Below are 16,816 nucleotides of genomic sequence, written 5' to 3' on the forward strand. Positions count from 1 at the left end.
GAGGTTGCCCCTTAACTTTCTCGCTCTGGGTACTGCTGTGTTCACGAATGCAGTAGATACGGTGACCAGCTGAGAAAGATCCCTGAAACAACCACAGAGGATGTTCCAAATGAGGCAGGGGACCTGCAAGCCTGCACATTGTCACCAAGCCAGACAACCTGAGATGGAGCCCTAGAACCCTTGTGGTGGACGGAGAGTTGTCCTCTGGCCTCCATAAGATAACAGAATGCACATGTCACCCGGTCGTGCCCATAGGAATCCTACCAACTTGAGAGTGTGGCCCAGAAGCTACCTGTTAAAAAACCGTAATCCCAACCATTTGTTAATGGTTTGGGTCCTAAGACCCTCATGGCTTTAGTGGCTTTGTAAAGGGAATCTTTACAAAGTGTGCCTGCTCTGCCATGTGAGGTCACCTACCGTGTTATGATGCAGGAGATGGGAGTGCCATGCTTTTCATATCAGCTTCTGGAACCATAAGCTAAATTTCTGTTATTGCCCAATCAGTGTGTATCCAGCTATAGCAACAGGAATAGTGTGATTGTTTTCTTTTTTTCTTTTTTTTTTTTTTTTTTTTTTTTGGTTCTTTTTTTTCGGAGCTGGGGACCGAACCCAGGGCCTTGCGCTTCCTAGGTAAGCGCTCTACCACTGAGCTAAATCCCCAGCCCCTGTTTTCTTGATTTTTATGTGACACATACAAGAAATGTTTTTAAATAAAAGACAAAGCAAACTGTGTCTAAAAGTGGATGGGGGTTGGGCTTGGGGGGCGCTAATGAGAAGTATTAAGTGTGGCCAGGTCTTGCTCCTTTTCAGAGTCTAGTGACAAGTACCAGTAGACACCTAGGTCCCCTGGGAATGACACTGGGCTAAGGCGGCCACACAGTTTTTATTTTTGTTTGGGAAGGGGGGTGTATTTACGACAGTCCAACTTGGGCCTGAGGGAGTTTCTCCCCAGGGACCTGAGGCGTAGCCCCAATTCCCAGTGGTAATCCCTTACATCTATAATATTGTTTCACTTCACACATCCACTCCTTCCCTGACCTTTGCTAGAGGCAAGATTGCTTAAGGACCCCATGCAAAGCCCTGCAAGGTGAGTTGCTCAAACCTAGGAACAAGTGAGCCAGACACGCACCGACGCCTGTCAGGCTGGGTGGGGCCAGAGCCCGAATAAAGCAACAGCATGCAGGGTGTAGGGAACGCCTAGCACACTGAGTGCCCTGTTGGGAGCTGGAACCCTCGAACCCAGATGGCCATCCATTATCTGCCCACCGCAGATCGAAAGTGCTCTCTCTAAGACTCCTCCTGCCTTAAGGCTCAGCGGGCGGCCGATCGCAGCGAGGACTCTCCGGACCCGCTCAGTCGGCGCTGCATGGAGCTCGCCTGACCCCTACCGGCCATCCTCGGAGTCGCAGGCGCGCGGACTTTCTGGACGCTCCACTTTCCCACTTTGCCAGCGGCGTAGTTTGGATACGCGATTTCCAAGACTGAAATTTCCCAGTGAATTCCTATTTTACTAAATGACGGCATGGGAAAAGCAACATCCTCTATCACCACCATCTCATATAAGAAGGCCAAACAAAAACAAGGAGATCATAAACAGTAAAGATGACTGTTGTATTTTTTAAAAATTATGGTCACAGTTTAAAACAATAATTTAATTCTTTTCAAAACGTATTTTATGTGTATGAGTATTTTGCCTGAGTGCGTGCATGTGTCTGCTTGTGTGCCTGATACCGGCAGAGACCAGGAGAGGGGCTGGATTCCCTGGAACTATGTTGTGAGTTGCCTTTTGGACAGCAGGAAACCCAAGCGAGGGCCTCTCAATGAACAAGTGCCCCTAACCTGAGAGCCATCTCCCCAGCCTTCAAAGCAATGTAAGCTTTTAAAAGTTTATTGAAAAGAAAAGTCTGTCCCTCCTTCCTATACTATTCCCATTCCCCCTGGACAAAACCACTTTTGAATCTGTAAGGAGTTTCTTTGTGGCTATTCATGCTTCTAAGTGCCCTATTGATTGATTGATTTAATTGTAGGTCCTCCAAAGGATAGTGCTTTAATGCACATAACTGTCATTTATGACAATCTTGTAACATGTTCATATTTTTTCACTATCCAATGAGTCCTGTCCAGCATTAGGCATGCCCCTGGGATAAACTGTGAGGGTGGGGCACATACCAGCCTCTGCTTCTGCCTGTGTTCAGCCCCACAGTGCAGGAACTCAGAGCTACACTAGACATGGTGGGGGCTCTCTGCTGCTCAGCTCCACCTACTTCCTCTAACCTGGAGCCATTCTGGAATTCCACTTCTCCACAACAATCCAACTTGCCTCCCTTCTTCCAGGCCAGGACCCTGAACCGTACCTCCACCCAGAGCCAGAGAGAACAATGGAACCTCGCCTAGCATGCATCCCAGCACACTCAAGGTCAAAGGTTACACTGGGCATAGTGGCATCCTGTGTTCCCAAGCACTCACTAGCTTGAAGTAAAGGATTACTGTGAGTTTGAGGCTGGCCTGAGCTGGCTACATATCCAGTTCAAAACAAGCTTGGATTTCATAAGTAAAACTGTCTGGGAAATGCCCCCAAATAAAGATCTAACCTTTCAGCACCTTTGTCCCAGATGCTTTGCAGACCAAAGCAGGAGGCTCACTTAGACCCAGGAACTTGAGGCTGGCTACCTGAGCAACACTCTAGACCCAGTGTTAAAGGGAAGCGGGTGCCGCATGCCTTTAATCTCAGCACTTGGGGAGCAAGTCTCTGTGAGTTCAAAGGCCATCTTAGTCTAGAGAGAGCTCCAGCTCACAGGATATTGAGACCTTGTCTTGGGGGAGGGGAGGACCTAAGGATTTGCAAAGCAAACACTATTTGGATCCATCTTGACTCTTTCTGCAACTCCCCTCTCCACTGCCGAGCCCAGCAGGTTGTGAGTAGTCCTCCTTGCCTTATTCTAGGCTGGCCCTTTGCCCCAGCTGTTTCTTCATCCAGGAAGTCCTTCCAGCTCTGCACTGTGCTCTTTCCCATTCCTAAAGCCTCCCCGCAGGGCCCCTCAGAAGAACTCTTCAGCCTTTCTTCAGTCCTCTCTCCCTACCTCATCCACACCCCACTCACCTTCCTCCTGCCTTCGCACATGCGCATCCATGGGCGCACAACACGTTCAAAGGCGAGGTGGGGACTCTCTTCTTCATGCATGCCACCTGTTTCCTTCAGCAAGGGACAGTTCCAGACTACAGCTTCTGCTGTTCTAGAACTCTAGAACTGTTCCGACAATTCTAGAGTACACCTGCCCACTCTCAGATAGAGCTGCTAGCCCCATTTCTCCCAAGTATTTCTTGGATCCTGGTTGCTGTTAGATTAGATTAACCAGAATACTCAGCAGGAGGCGATTCCTACCCCCCACCACCACCCCCCTCCCAACCTCCCATTCCCCATCCCCATCACCCTCCTGCACAGTGGGTTTTATTATTTGATGAATCGGTTTCTCTGCCTTTAGACTGTAAACTGGAGGGCTAGCTCGGTGACTGCACTGTCTGTGTGGGAATGTCACCCTGTTTCTGATGAGCAGTCATGTGATGCCTGTGCCCTATTTTGCTGATAACATAGTTACTTGTGTTGTGGTCACCTTAGTAATACTGTTAGATTTTGGAGGTCAAAAACCATCTCCTGCCAGACATCATTGATGGCATATGTCCCTAGTCCCAGCACTCAGGAGGTAGAGGCAGGAGGATTTCCGGTTTGGGACCAGCATTGTGGTGAGACAGAACAAACAACCTGCAGTAACAACGAAGCCCTCCCAGTTCTCTGAAGCTTCAGCAGCACCCGGTGCTTGCAGAAGGTACGCAGGAGCTAAGCTCATGCTGGATGAGGGAACGACAGGTGGACCGGAGTCCTGGCCTAATCCAGAGTTGGCACGAACAGCAGAGCCAGCCGGCTTCGCCTGACCCTGCTCTCCCCATCTCTTCCCACCCTGGAGTGGCCAGGGCCCAGCTGCAGAGGGAGACCCTCACCCCATATCCCTCTGACCCACTCAGAGATAAAGAAAGAAACTGTTATAAGGAACTTGGCCCCTCCTCTGCTGGCTGGGGACGGAATGGGGGGTAGCGGGAAAAGGGGGGCAGAGGAGGGCCACACACTGCTCTTTCTTTCCACAGTAACTCGCACGTAAGAAAGCACATACATGCAGTGTCAAAAAAAGAGGGAGGAGCAGGTTTGGTGGCTCAAACCTGCAGTCCCGTCATTTGCAAGGCTGAGGCAGGACGGCCAGCTCCAGGACAGCCTGGGCTACAGAACAAGACCACAATTTTTGTTGTTTTACTTTGTTTTGTAAATAAGTTCAAATGACTCATTTGAAGCCCCTGTCCATTTTATTTTATTTCATTTTATTTTTTATGGTACTGGGGTGGAATCTGGGGCCTAGATCATGCTAGGCAAGGGTCCTGCCCCCATGGTACACCAACAGCCCCCAATAATTAAGTTTTCGTTTGTTTATTTGTTGCTTTTGAGACAGGCTTACTACGTTGTTTAGGTTGGCCTTAAAATCCAGGCTCTGGCTGGATTCTTGCTTTAGCCTCCCACAGGTGTGCCAGCATAGGTTGGTTTTCTAAAGGCGGCTTCTTACCTGTCTGTGTATCTCTACACAGCATGCTAGGTTTTTAACTTTTTATAGTTAGACTTACATTGTGTGTGCATGCACACGCGTGTTTGTGTGTGTGTGTTTGTGTGTGTGTGTTTGTGTGTATGTGTTTGTGTGTGTGTGTTTGTGTGTGTATGTTTGTGTCTGTATGTGTGTGTATATGTGTGTGTATGTTTGTGTGTGTATGTTTGTGTGTGCATATGTTTGTGTGTATATTTGTGTGTGCATGTGTGTGTGTGTGTGTGTGCTGCTATGGTTCATCGCTGTATTACACTGCTGGTTCTCCTTCCAGGCTAATGAGCAGAACTACGACCCGCTCAAGTTTTTTTCTTGTCTAGTGCTCCCTCCTGTGGAATTGTGCAATTTAATGTCCAGTCTACCCTGATGTGCATTTGGACATTTCTAGTTTCCGACTGCTACAGGATGTTCCTTCTGGTGCAAACATGCCTCTCTGGGTCCTCTAGGTACATCCTCAGGAACGGAATTTCTTTGTTGCAGGGGATGCACATGGCCAACCTAAAAAGGGAATTCAGAGCCTTTTTTCCACAGTTGTAGTCTGGGGTCGGGTGAGGTGGCTCAACTGCTGCCCGCGCTTCCCGACAACCTAAGTTCAATCCCTGAGACCCCCATGGTAGAGGACACCAACACCTGAAAGTCTTCCACCGACCTCCACGCAGTAGAGCATGCACACCCACACACAGCACAAGTACAGAATGAAGATGTAATTCAAAATTTTAAAGGAAAGTAGTGGTAGGCTTATAATTTCTTAGAATGCCATGGGAAATTACTCAAAACAGAGGTGGCTACCATGCCAGACCACAGCCAACTCCATGTATTTATGAATGTGCATCGCTGCGTCCCTGGCCAAGTCCAAAACCCACACATTCAGCAAAGCTTTCTGGACAAGCTATTAAGAGCCATGCCCTGGGCCTCGGGTGTGGGGATAATGACAAGTCAGCCCAGACCAACCTCGGAAGGACATGATGCTCCCGTGTGTACTATGCCAGTCAGTCCAGCTAGTCAGCTTACCCAGGGGGAGAGAAGGGCTTGATGGGGATTCTCTGGAAAAGGAGAAAGCTATTCCAGGCTCAGGAAGGAGCACGCTCCCTCCTCAGAGACTGCAAGTAGAGTGAGGTGCAGGACTGTAGAGGACCCGATCTACACTCGTGTTGACAGAGAAGGGCACACCAGATCCATCCAAGCACACCCTGTGCCTGTCTGGAGTAGACATGGGTGAGTACACATATGGACATGCATACCACTACACACACGGAGAGTCTGTCAGACACGCTGCAGGAGCAGAAGCAACGAGCGTGAACACGCAGCTGCCAGTGGGAGATAAGCACAGGGTGGGGGGTGGGGGGAGCCGGCCTCCCTGGCAAGCCACCTTATGCATCTGCCTGAGCTCCCCAGGGGCAGCCTCTGCAAAGTGCAGTGTTTCAGAACAGCCTGGGCACCTTGCCCCACCCTCAAGGGCTTGTTCTATTTACAGGAATGGAGTAGCAAATGCTCTCAGTCCTACTTGGGTTGTGGCTGATGCTGGCTGAACAGGATGAGGTATTCAATGGGTTCTGTTAGTTGTTGAAGGAACGTTTAATGAAATCCGCCATGAGGTTCTGGGCTGGGAGTGTAATTCAGTGATAAAATGCCTGCCTAGCCTGTTTGAGGCCCTGGGTTCAGCTGATCCCTGGCTCTACGAAAAATAAAATGAAATAAGAGAAAATAAGTGAGGAAGGGAAGGGAGAGGAGTGAAAGGAATTTTAAAATGGAAGAATCTGAGTGGGCAGGAAGCCAGCCTGGAGAGGACACTGTGCTCCAGAGTCAGCCTGCAACCTCCTGACCAAGAGTGGAAGGGTACAGGTCGGGGTCATTGCAAGGTTGCTGAGACTGGACTTGAGTCAATTTTATACGGTTGTAGTTATTAGGGTTGCTGAGGTTGCTCCCCAATCCTGACTGTTTGCAAGGCCCTGAGCTGGCTAGTTCCGGCTAAAGAATTTGCCACTTAGATAGTAAGACTCAGCAAATCCTAGCTCATCTCAGCACCTCTCTCCCTCCCCCAACCTCCCTCTCCAGTGCTTCTGGACAGAACTTAGACTGTGGACCATTGAGGCTGGGAAAGGATGAAAACCAGCCTGGTTTTTAGGGGCTCCACAGCACCTCAATACCCTCTCCTCCCTGGCATTTGCCTGGCCCCAGAGAGGAAAAAGGAGAAGCCCTCATTGGAAAGCAGTTGCGGCCTGTCATGTGGCCAGCATGCCCAAGGCACACACACGTCTGCGTCCCATTCACTGACCTACACATAGCTGGGGTTTTCTGTTCTTGATACCTGGTTACTCGCAGGCACAGCACCCACCTCTTCCGGACGCCTGAGTCTGGGGAGAGGCCATAGTTCTACATGTTCTGTAGAGTGTGAAGACTGTCACCAAGAAGTGACAAGACTGTTTTCTGTGGGAGAGGTTGTTAGGTCTCCCCAGAGAACAGTCTCAGCCCTACTAGGGGCGTCCGCCTAAGACATCGGAGCAATGACTCTATGAATCCCAATTGTAGCGCCCTCATTGGAGGCTACCTCTTCCTAGTCTCACAATCTCCTTCCACATTATCCTTTCCCCCCAAGCTGAGAAACCCCACTGTAATCCACTGGCTATCCTATGCCTCCTTCTCAATTGTCCTCTGAGAAGCCCACTCCCACGCGGAGCGGTCACTAAGTTCAGCCCCGTGCTGTTCTAGGGACAGCAGCACTCCACACCTCAGAGAATGTGCCAAGGTCTCCTATGCCCGCCACACCTTCCCACCAGCCTGCTCATGAAGGCATTTTCCTGCCCGTCCTCTTCTCTCAGGTCCTCTGCCCTCTGCCCACCTCACCAATCCACTGCTCAGTTAAGATCCATTTGCCAAGCTACCACTGCATGCGGGGGCTACCACTGCGTGCAGGGGCTGCCAAGTGGCAAAGACAGGTATTAGTTATGAAGTAGACAGAGTTTAAAAGCTAGGGCAAGAGAGACATTGAAATAAAAAAAATAATAAAATTTGGGGGCTGGGGATTTAGCTCAGTGGTAGAGCGCTTACCTAGGAAGCGCAAGACCCTGGGTTCGGTCCCCAGCTCCAAAAAAAAAGAACAACAAAAAAAAATTTGTAAAGATCCTTCTTATTTCGTCCACCCTTATCAGTTTCGTTGTTGTTGTTGTTGTTATAAGACCTTGCTATGTACCCGTCGCTGGTCTGGTACTTGTTATGTAGCCAACCCTAGCATGGTGATTTTCTGGCCTCAGCTTTCTGAGTACTGGTATTGCAGGCATATGGCCCTGTGCTTTACCATTGCTGTGCTAAGAACTGAGCCACCAACCCTTCGATCCATTTTAATGCTGTTCTTCCTGACCTGGCATGAACGCTATTCCAACCCTACCTGTGTGCTTGATCGTGCCTCTCTAGCACCCTTTTCCTGGCTTAACAAAGTTGCCCACGTAATCTATTGTTTTATCTGTTTGTTTGTTTTTCTAATTCAGGGTTTCTCTGTGTAGATTTGGCTGTCCTGAAACTTACTCTGCAGACCACGCTGGCCTCAAACTCAGAGACTTCTGCCTCCCAAGTGCTGGGATTAAAGGCGTGCGCTAACACTGCTAGGATGTGATTTATTATTTTGATTGAAGTTATTGGGTTGGGAATGAAACACAGTATAAAGAGAGTGCCTGTTTGTCTCGAAGGAGCACACCTTTAACATCAGTACACAGGAGGCAGAGGCAGACAGATCTCTGGGAGTTCAAGGCCAGCCTAGTCTACAAAGTCAGTTCCAGGATGGCCAGGGCTGTTACACAGAGAAACCCTGCCTTGGCAAAACAAAACAAAAAAACCTCAGTGGTTAAGACTGCTTACTGCTCTTGCAGTGGCCAGGTTAGATTCTCAGCACTCAGGTCAGGGAGTTTCACAGAGTATGTGACTTCTCTGGTCCCACAGGCTCACAGACTCATGCGTATGCGCGCATACACGTATGCTTATAAGTAATTAAAAACACGATCTACTTTAATGCATTTAATTTTGAATCGAGGTCTCACTATATAGCCTAGACTAGCCTAGAACTCTTGATGCTCCTGCCTCAGAGTACTAGAATTCCAGGCACGGGCCACCTTTGCAATAAATACTTGCATAATAAACGTGGTGGTAGGTTGCCGCAGATTTGGTCAGGAGCATCTTTATACCCAAGGCACTCTAGCAAGCTTATCTAAATGAAATCAGACTGAGACATCAAGGGCAGCCTTGGAGAGGGGAGGAAAAGAAAGGGTACACAGGGAACGCTCAAGGCTTTGCCTTGAACTAAATTCTCCCTTTTTAGTTTTGTAGTAGTTGCTAAAAAAGTAGGTTCTGCTCACAGCACCTACCTTCTTGGGGAAAATGGAGCCAGAATCCTAACTCTCTTTTGGTTCTGAAGGTGGAATCCAGGGCTTTGAACAGCTAAGCACGTGCCTTATCGTTGAACTATACCCTCAATTCTGAACTCTAACTTTTGGATGTTTAGGCTCAACAAGACTACCTTTACAGTGTCAGACTTTGTAATCCAGTTCTTGAGTGTATGAAGTCAATTAATTTTATAAGCAAAAACTATGCACCAATCTTAAAAGACAAGAATACAAAAGGCAATTCAGAAGCCATAATAGCATTGCTATCATTCTAGAAAACGATCAAAGTTATTGATCAGGTCAGAAGGAGCAAGCCTAAGATAGTGGGTAGAGCTTGGCTCTGGGTGGCTGGACCAGCTACTTTCTGTGTTGATAAGGAAATTCAGTACTACATCTACCTGGACAAGCACTGTCGGACCAGCGCAGCATTGGGGCCAGGCTCAGTTAGCCACGGAATAACTGCCTACTGACATCCATCGAGTGCAGGCGCCCTGCAACCCAGGGCAGCAGGCATGAATACAGAAGACTGGTGGCCCTGAGGATCCACAGCAACATACAGGTTTGAGATTGAGCCCAGGGATAAGACTAGAGAGCCCCCAGCTGGTGAGCCATGAAGGCAACTCCAGATTTTGGATCGTAGGGTGAGTGTGAAACACTAAAGGGTTTAAGCAGACCCGTGGAGACAAAGTGGTGTACTTTAGGAAGATCCCACTAACTGAAATTGATCTGGCTTAGGAAGAGCAATCAGAGGTTAGGGCTTTGTGTCACTGGGGCTGGAGGGAAGGAGAGGTTGATTCATACAGATGGATGAAAGCTATGCTGATCACAGTCCTAGTGGACAGACGGGCAATGTCTAATGAGGAAGAGGGAAGTGCCAAAGAGCACTGGAGAGTCCTTGGTTTTCCTCTGTACTGCAGGAGAGCAGTAGTTCTGCAGTAAGAAGTTGGGTTAGTGTATCAGAGCTCCTCAAAGCCCCATTGTTGTCTCAGTGTCAGAGCGAGTGCAGAGGGTGGGGAGAGAGAGTACTTTTGATGAGGTTTTGCCAAAGGAATATTCTGTTGATAAAGAAATAGGGCAACCCACTTGCAACATTTTGTCCCAATCTCATAGTGAAAGGAAGGTTGCTCACGGCAACTTCACATGTAAAATCCAAATGAGTTGTTGACAGACCTCTGGAAAATAAAAGAATGGGGAACCATTGGGCCAACTCATTTAGCAAAAAGTGATGGGAGAATGGGCCAAAGAGGTGAGGCTGGGAGCCGAGTGCCCAAACAGTGCTGAGCACAAGTGGCCCCTTGGTTAGCACAGTCTTTGTGGCCCAGACTCTCTTCTCTACCACCAGGAACTGGTCCTGCCTCTTACTGCAAAGCCTATCGAAGGCCAGGGAAGATGGCAAAAGAATCTTGGGTGATTCTCCCTCTGCTCTGGGTTTCGGAAGACTGAAGAGATTGGTGGGAAGCCTAGAGGGAAGAATTGCCTCTGGGGAATGAGATCACGGTTGCCTCTGAGGATCTCCAAGACACGGAGGATAGTATCTGAGGTCACGAAACCAGTCTTAGAGCTGGATGGTGGAGGAAGGAAGCCATAGAGAAGCCACCGAGACCCAGCAAAGGAAGCCACTCAGCCTGACTGAGGCCAAAAGGGGTCATGCTGCATCTGGGTGGACAGAAGCTGGGGATCCAGATAGGGTAGAGACAGAGGATGTAGGTCTGGACTCAATGGAAGCGGAGCAAGCTGTAGGCATGGCTGGAAGAAAACAGGATAAATAGATTGACAATTGCTAATGCTTTGGGGGCACTTGGCTAGGGCCAGCCACTGTTCAAAACACTTAAATGTTTTAAGAAGACAAAGAGCTAGGGCATCTACTAGGAACTCTGTCTTCAGAGCTTGTGTTCTTAATGACTACACTGCGTGAAATACAGAAGGAATAAAGGTTTTAGATCTACCAGGGATTAGACCTCGGCTTACCCTTTATGGTAAATGCCATATCACAAACAAGCAAACAACGACAACAACAAAACCAAATGTTTTGGAACCATTCAAAACCCACGTGATCTTAGCAGTTACTCAGACAGTTTAAATTTCTGTCTTCTTGTTTGTTTGTACATTTGAGCATAATACCTACCCACCAGGATTGCTGAGGCTTAAATAAAGATGCTGGTTGGATGCCTGTCCATGCCTCCTAGAGTGCCACTGCTTTTGGAGGCTCTCAAGAGAATGTCCGTTCTAGATCCGGATTTCCTCCCTCTCTCCGGGGACTACAGGTCTGTTGGAGCACAGGGTATGCACCCTGGTTTTTTTTTATCCCACAGCCTCTGTGAAGTTACTTCAGGAAAATGTCTCATTTAACACACTCACTGTGATATCTGAACAGACAAGGTGTCTGCTGACAGTGAAATGCTGACCCAGGAAGATAAAGTTGCAGGCGTCACATCCAGAGGCTTCTCACACTTCTTGGAATGGTCTTGTCTTCACCTCTCTCTCCCATGCAGATGCGCCTTGCCAATCATTTACTGTTCCTTCCACAAATGGCAACTTGGCACCTACCGTCCCCAGATGTTATGTCATGCTCTTAGGAGTAATCAGCCACCTGGAGGAACCCACAAATTCTGTTTAATTTCCCCTTTTCATCGGCAGCCTGATGTGTGGGTATTGGACAGAGTATGCTTCATGAACTTCTGCTCCTGGGGCAATGAAGATGGTGCTTCTAGAAGGAGGTAGATATTCCATGTCTGTGAATCATAAACTTGAAACCTTCGGGGGCTAAGACATCTCAAAAGTATCCCAAGTAGGAAAGCAGGGACTACGGGCAAACTAGAGCTTGCCCACCCACGAAGACGGCACTTACTCCTTCCTATCTGCCTATCGCTGCAAATAGAATGGGAGCCAACAGTAGCAAATCTTTAGGTTTTTAGAGAGAAATCAGAGCTTACTTTAAGTCTCAAAAAAAAAAAATCAGCATTGGCTTCTAATTTTAGTCTTTTCTGAAAGTCCTGTGAAAACCAGCAACACTTGCTTGCTGGGTTGTTGTTCCTGGGTCTAATTTACCTCTAAGTGGATTTGAGGAAGGGTGTAGAGGTGAAAGGCTGTATCCAGGGGCAAAAGCTGAGGGATAGGAATGGTCATGTTTCCTTGAGGCCAGAACTGTGCTAGGTCCACAGGAAATCACAAAAGAGGATGTGGAAGCCATAGACCTGCCCTTCAGGTGTTCTTAAGACTCATCATGGAGACCCAGATAAAGCAATAGGTGGCCCAGAAGGCAGAGGCAAGGGGCTATGTAGACTTCTCGGAACTCTGAGCTTTAGAAGATCTTTCCAGAAAGTCAGGGTTGACTCTGAGATAGCAATTCCAGAGGCAGGAATTCTGGAGAGCTCCAGAAGGCAAGGTGAGTAAAACGAACAGAAGTTGAGTAAAGTGGCACCAGAGTGTAACCTGAGAGCTCTGGAGCCTGGGGCGGGCGGCAGAAAGGTGAGTTTGAGGATAGCCTCAACTAGGCAAGTCTGAAGCCTGCCTAGGCTATCTGGTGAGACCTGGTCTCAGCAAATGAACAGATGAGTAGGCATGACCTGTGCACAAAGAACTTGTATGCAGGTTAAAATCTGTATGGCAAAGGCGGTGGTATAGCACGGGGCTTCCTTGATACCAACATACTGTCATGGTTAACTTCCAGAATGAGATGAAGCCAGCTGGGGGCGGGTGGGAGAGCTCCGGCAAACAAGGCCCTACATGCCCGTGGAGTGGGAAGGCGGCAGTGCTGTGGGCTAGGGTTAATGAGACAACTCCAGGTAGATGCTGAGGGCTGACTTATGAGGTCAAGAGACACACAAGTTCCTTTCTGTAACTAGGAATAGGCACTTACTGCTTTAATCATGGGTTTCCTCATCTGTGAGTCATCCACAGTAACTGCATCCCAAGTGGGATTGTGGTAAGAATGAGAAACTAATTCACTTTTCTCCATTTACATACGACCCCCCCCCACCCGGCGCATGCCCCTTACAGGGTCTCACAAAGTAGCCCCAATTAGTCTGGAATTCACATGTAAACCAAGCTGGCTTCGGGGAGATTCACTTGCCTTCTAATTCCCATCGTACCAAGGGATGGGATTAGAAATGCTGGTCTCTACGATTTTTATAGCCTGAGAGTTCTAATCTCAAAAAGAGTAGGGGTAGGAGGAAGCACTTTTGGCCTCCACATTGGCATCTTTTTCAGTAGTTGCTCCAGTAAACAAGGGTTGAGGGCTGGTAAGGCTGGCTGCCTTGGTGGGGAGAATAAAAGCGAGTCGCTTTTGCCTTCCTCGACCTTTCCCAGCTATGGTGGGCAGCAATAGGAGCTGTAAGGGGTAAAGCATCATTGATGGCACCGTACCCCAGAAGGAACCATTTCCACCCAATTCTTACCTGGGATAGAAGGTGAGACCCAAAAGTTAAACTACCAGGAAATCGAGGGGCAACCCGACTACCCTTGCAGGAAGGGATCTTATTGTTCAATCAGTTTGCATTTTGGATCTCAGGACAGGATTTCCTTTTCCTTAAATGATCTAGAGTGCCCCCCAACGCCTTTGAGGCAGGACGTGGCGTGTCTTAAAAAACTTGAGGAGCCCCAATAGCTCTCCAGCTTCGGGTCCTACTCTCAGCCGATCTCACAGTTCCTTGCCTATACTAAAAGGGTGTCCTCATCTTTCCAGTTCCCGAAGGTCGGCCTTTTAAAAAAAAAAAATGCTGACTCCTCTGCAAAGTAAGCCCGCGTCCTGGACTCTTGTCAGAACACCCGCACCTTTCCCAACCCTACACCCGGGAACAGACCCTGGCACCTGCCCCTCCCCAGCAGCCATTACACGATGTTCTCAGAAAGTTAGTTTTCAGTCTCCTCCTCCCTCTACCCACAACCCATCCGGGTGCCGGACTGGAAGCATCTTGAAAGTAGGAAGTCACTCTCCTACTGGCCTCTGCCTTGGGACATTCAGATCACTCCCTAAGGGATGGAGTGCAACGGGGGGTAGGGAGGAGACGTGGACGGGTGCAGAACCCAAGCTGAGGCAGACCCGGCAGCTCAGCCCGAACCTTGGAATGGGGGCGGGGGGAGGTTAGTACTTCGCCCTCCAAGGCAGGCTCCAGTCTAACCCAGCCCACCCGGCTCAGCTCCGACTCTCAAAGGCGTGCCCACCTAGCCAGGTGATCTCGAACCTTCTCCCTCACACACCCCAACAACAAACAACCCTCTGCGCTCTCCATCCGGAGAAAGGAGGTGGAGCCTGACCTCAGCCGGAGGCTGCTGCAGCTACGGGGGAGGGGGAGGGGGCTCACTGCTCCAGCCCTGGCGGGGGGGGGGGGGGAGTCTCCTCCTGAGAGTGGCAAGGGTGGGCGGCCTTGGCCGGTTCCCAAGCGTCAGCAAAGTCTCCCAGCGGTGTGGACCCTCCACCGGCGAAGGGAAAATGCAGAAGAGGTGGCTTTAGTGAGTGCGACTTGTGACTATTCCTCTCCGGCTGAAGCGCCCTCGGGCCCCTCTCCGCCATTTATGCCCCCCCCCCAGCCCCAAGGGCTGAATGAACCTATGTGCCTAGTAAGCGGCGGAGAGAAGATGCAGCTTTGCTGCGCTCTAGGGAGCCGAGGTGTGCCCATCCCCCAGCCTTTGACGGGTGGGGGTGCAGGCGGACCCCAGGGACGCCGACTAGGGCAGGAAGGAGCCTGAAATAGGTATAAGCAGCAGTTGTTGGCACTGCAGGGAGGCAACTCGCCTGTGGGGTAGAGAATGAATCTTAAGAGGAAGGACCGGGGACCCAACGAGGCGAAGTCTTGTGTCAAAGGGAAGGAGAATACAGAAACGGTTTTCGCTGGGAGGGGCAGCCTGCCAAGACTTCCCTGGCTAGCAATCTGCAGGGTAGCGCTGGACAGATGGGGGTTTGGGACATAGCATCATGGAATGCGGTCCCCAAAGTCTAAGCGCTGGAGGCTTATAGGAAGACTGGTCCCACACAGACCCCCTACATCACCTTGATCCTACAGACCATTCCGTGGCCCTTAGGGAAGAGAAACAATCCTCTTCTTTGATGGGTACTCAACAACTGGCTCCTTGGTGGCAGGAGGGGGCCCAGCCCTTTCGGCTTAGTTACAAAGAGAGCACTTCTGACTCTCCCATCCCTAGGGAAAGAAGCCACAGCAGGTAAAAACCAGACTTCTACACTTGGCTTTGCCTGGGGGCAAATAATTTCCGGAGGTCCCTTTAAGGAGGGGGTGTTCTGATCCCTTTAAGAGTGAGCAGGTCCCAGCAAAAGGACTATAAAAGTCTGACTTTATTTCCCCACCCCTGGGGGCTTCCTTTGGTGGGGGAGGGGCAAGTATTGATGATGAATTTAATCTATGATGAGGAAGGAGTCCCTCCAGAAGAGAGCCATTCCTTCATCTTGTTCAGTGGGGCTTGAGGGTCAGGTCCTTCAGTGTTGAAGAATCTGGAATTTGGACGGTCTGAGGTGAGGCAGGGGAGGGCTGCCTGCCCACACTCAGCAAGGAGACACCTGGGCAGGACATGGAGGTAGGTGAAAGTGGTAAGTGCCACCTTCACAGAAACTGCTGCGGGCTTGGGTTCCCTGCCCGGTGCCAGTGGCTGGATCTCAGGGCAGGCAGTCTGCTGGGACTGCTGCGGCAGTGGGGGGAGGTGCCTCTCTGCTGAACTGGGGATGACAGAGCATCCAGTCTGTCCCTGCTGTCAGTCTGGTTGTACGTGGTGGGGGAAGGGTGTGCAGCACGTTCTCTCTGGCCCTGGATGTTCTGGTGGCTTCTAACTCCTTTTCTCGGCTTTCTTGCTCCAAGGGAGCTAACCCTTACTGATGGGTCTGGAGATGCCCAGGTAGAGCAAACCTCTGCTAAGGGGGCTAATCGTGGAGACCTGATGAATCAATCCATCCATTTCCAGACCTTCCATTTCCAGATCAAATGACAAACCCTTTTTTTTTGGCGAGAGAGAGGAAAGGTGACAGCCCTCAGGCACTGGCACAGCTGTTCTGGTGGAGTGGGATGGGAGCTGCCTGTACTAAGGAAGAGACTATGGGAGCAGGAGCCTTTTCCAGATGTGCTGATTAAGGCTTATTATAAAGATAAAGGGTGTGTGTGTGTGTGTGTGTGTGTGTGTGTGTGTGTGTGTGTGTGTGTGTGTTATCCGGGAACTAAATGGTCAAAGGCGGGGTAGAAACCCCAGATTGAGATTAATTATTTCTAAAACAGAAAGGCTCTGGATTGGGAAGGAGGGTGGTCCAGATGCAGGGGTTCCTGAAAACGGAGTGAAAGAGAACAGGAGGCCACAAACTCCCTTAGGAGCACCAAGCAACCTGTTTAAAACTCTGGTCTCCTCTTGGCTGGCTGGTGGACCAGTGTTAAGAAGCAAGAGAGAAGGGGACCCAGGAGAGCAATGGGCTGCTAAAGGAGGAACATCAAGTGCCTTTAGAAAACCTGTCCTCCTCCTTCCAGACTCTACCCCCAGCCAGAAGTCCACTGAGCCAGAGCCTCCTGGGGCAAATGAGCCAGTCAGCCATAGGGAGAGGTCTGAGGGCAGAATTCCGTTGGCTATCCAGCAGGATGGGCACTCTAAGTAGCTCCTGGGTCCTCCTCCTCCATCAGGATTCTCTCTTCCCTTCCCCTTGGGTCCCAAATAAGTCAACTTCGTCTGGTACCAGGAGTTTTACCCGAAGCTTCCAGGGAGATGCCCCCTTCAGCAGTCTTGTTCTTCAGTTCCCAGGCTAAACATGGGCTACTTGAGTTTCTTCCCCTCTGACCAGTTAACATTTGTCTTCTTAATCCTCACATTCTCACC

The 16,816-nt window shown here is 49.8% G+C and overlaps 1 long non-coding RNA gene across 1 annotated transcript; it reads left to right on the forward strand.

Annotated features, from left to right (window-relative positions):
- The first annotated feature begins 3,280 nt into the window (after nucleotides 1-3,280).
- Nucleotides 3,281-4,340, forward strand: LOC134486300 (uncharacterized). Its single transcript, XR_015684972.1, has 2 exons — nucleotides 3,281-3,824; nucleotides 4,141-4,340. It is a non-coding gene; the product is annotated as an uncharacterized LOC134486300 (long non-coding RNA).
- The last annotated feature ends 12,476 nt before the right edge of the window (nucleotides 4,341-16,816 follow it).

The sequence above is a fragment of the Rattus norvegicus genome, chromosome 3 (genome assembly GCF_021556685.1).
Source record: "Rattus norvegicus strain SHRSP/BbbUtx chromosome 3, alternate assembly SHRSP_T2T, whole genome shotgun sequence".
Classification (NCBI taxonomy): domain Eukaryota; kingdom Metazoa; phylum Chordata; class Mammalia; order Rodentia; family Muridae; genus Rattus; species Rattus norvegicus.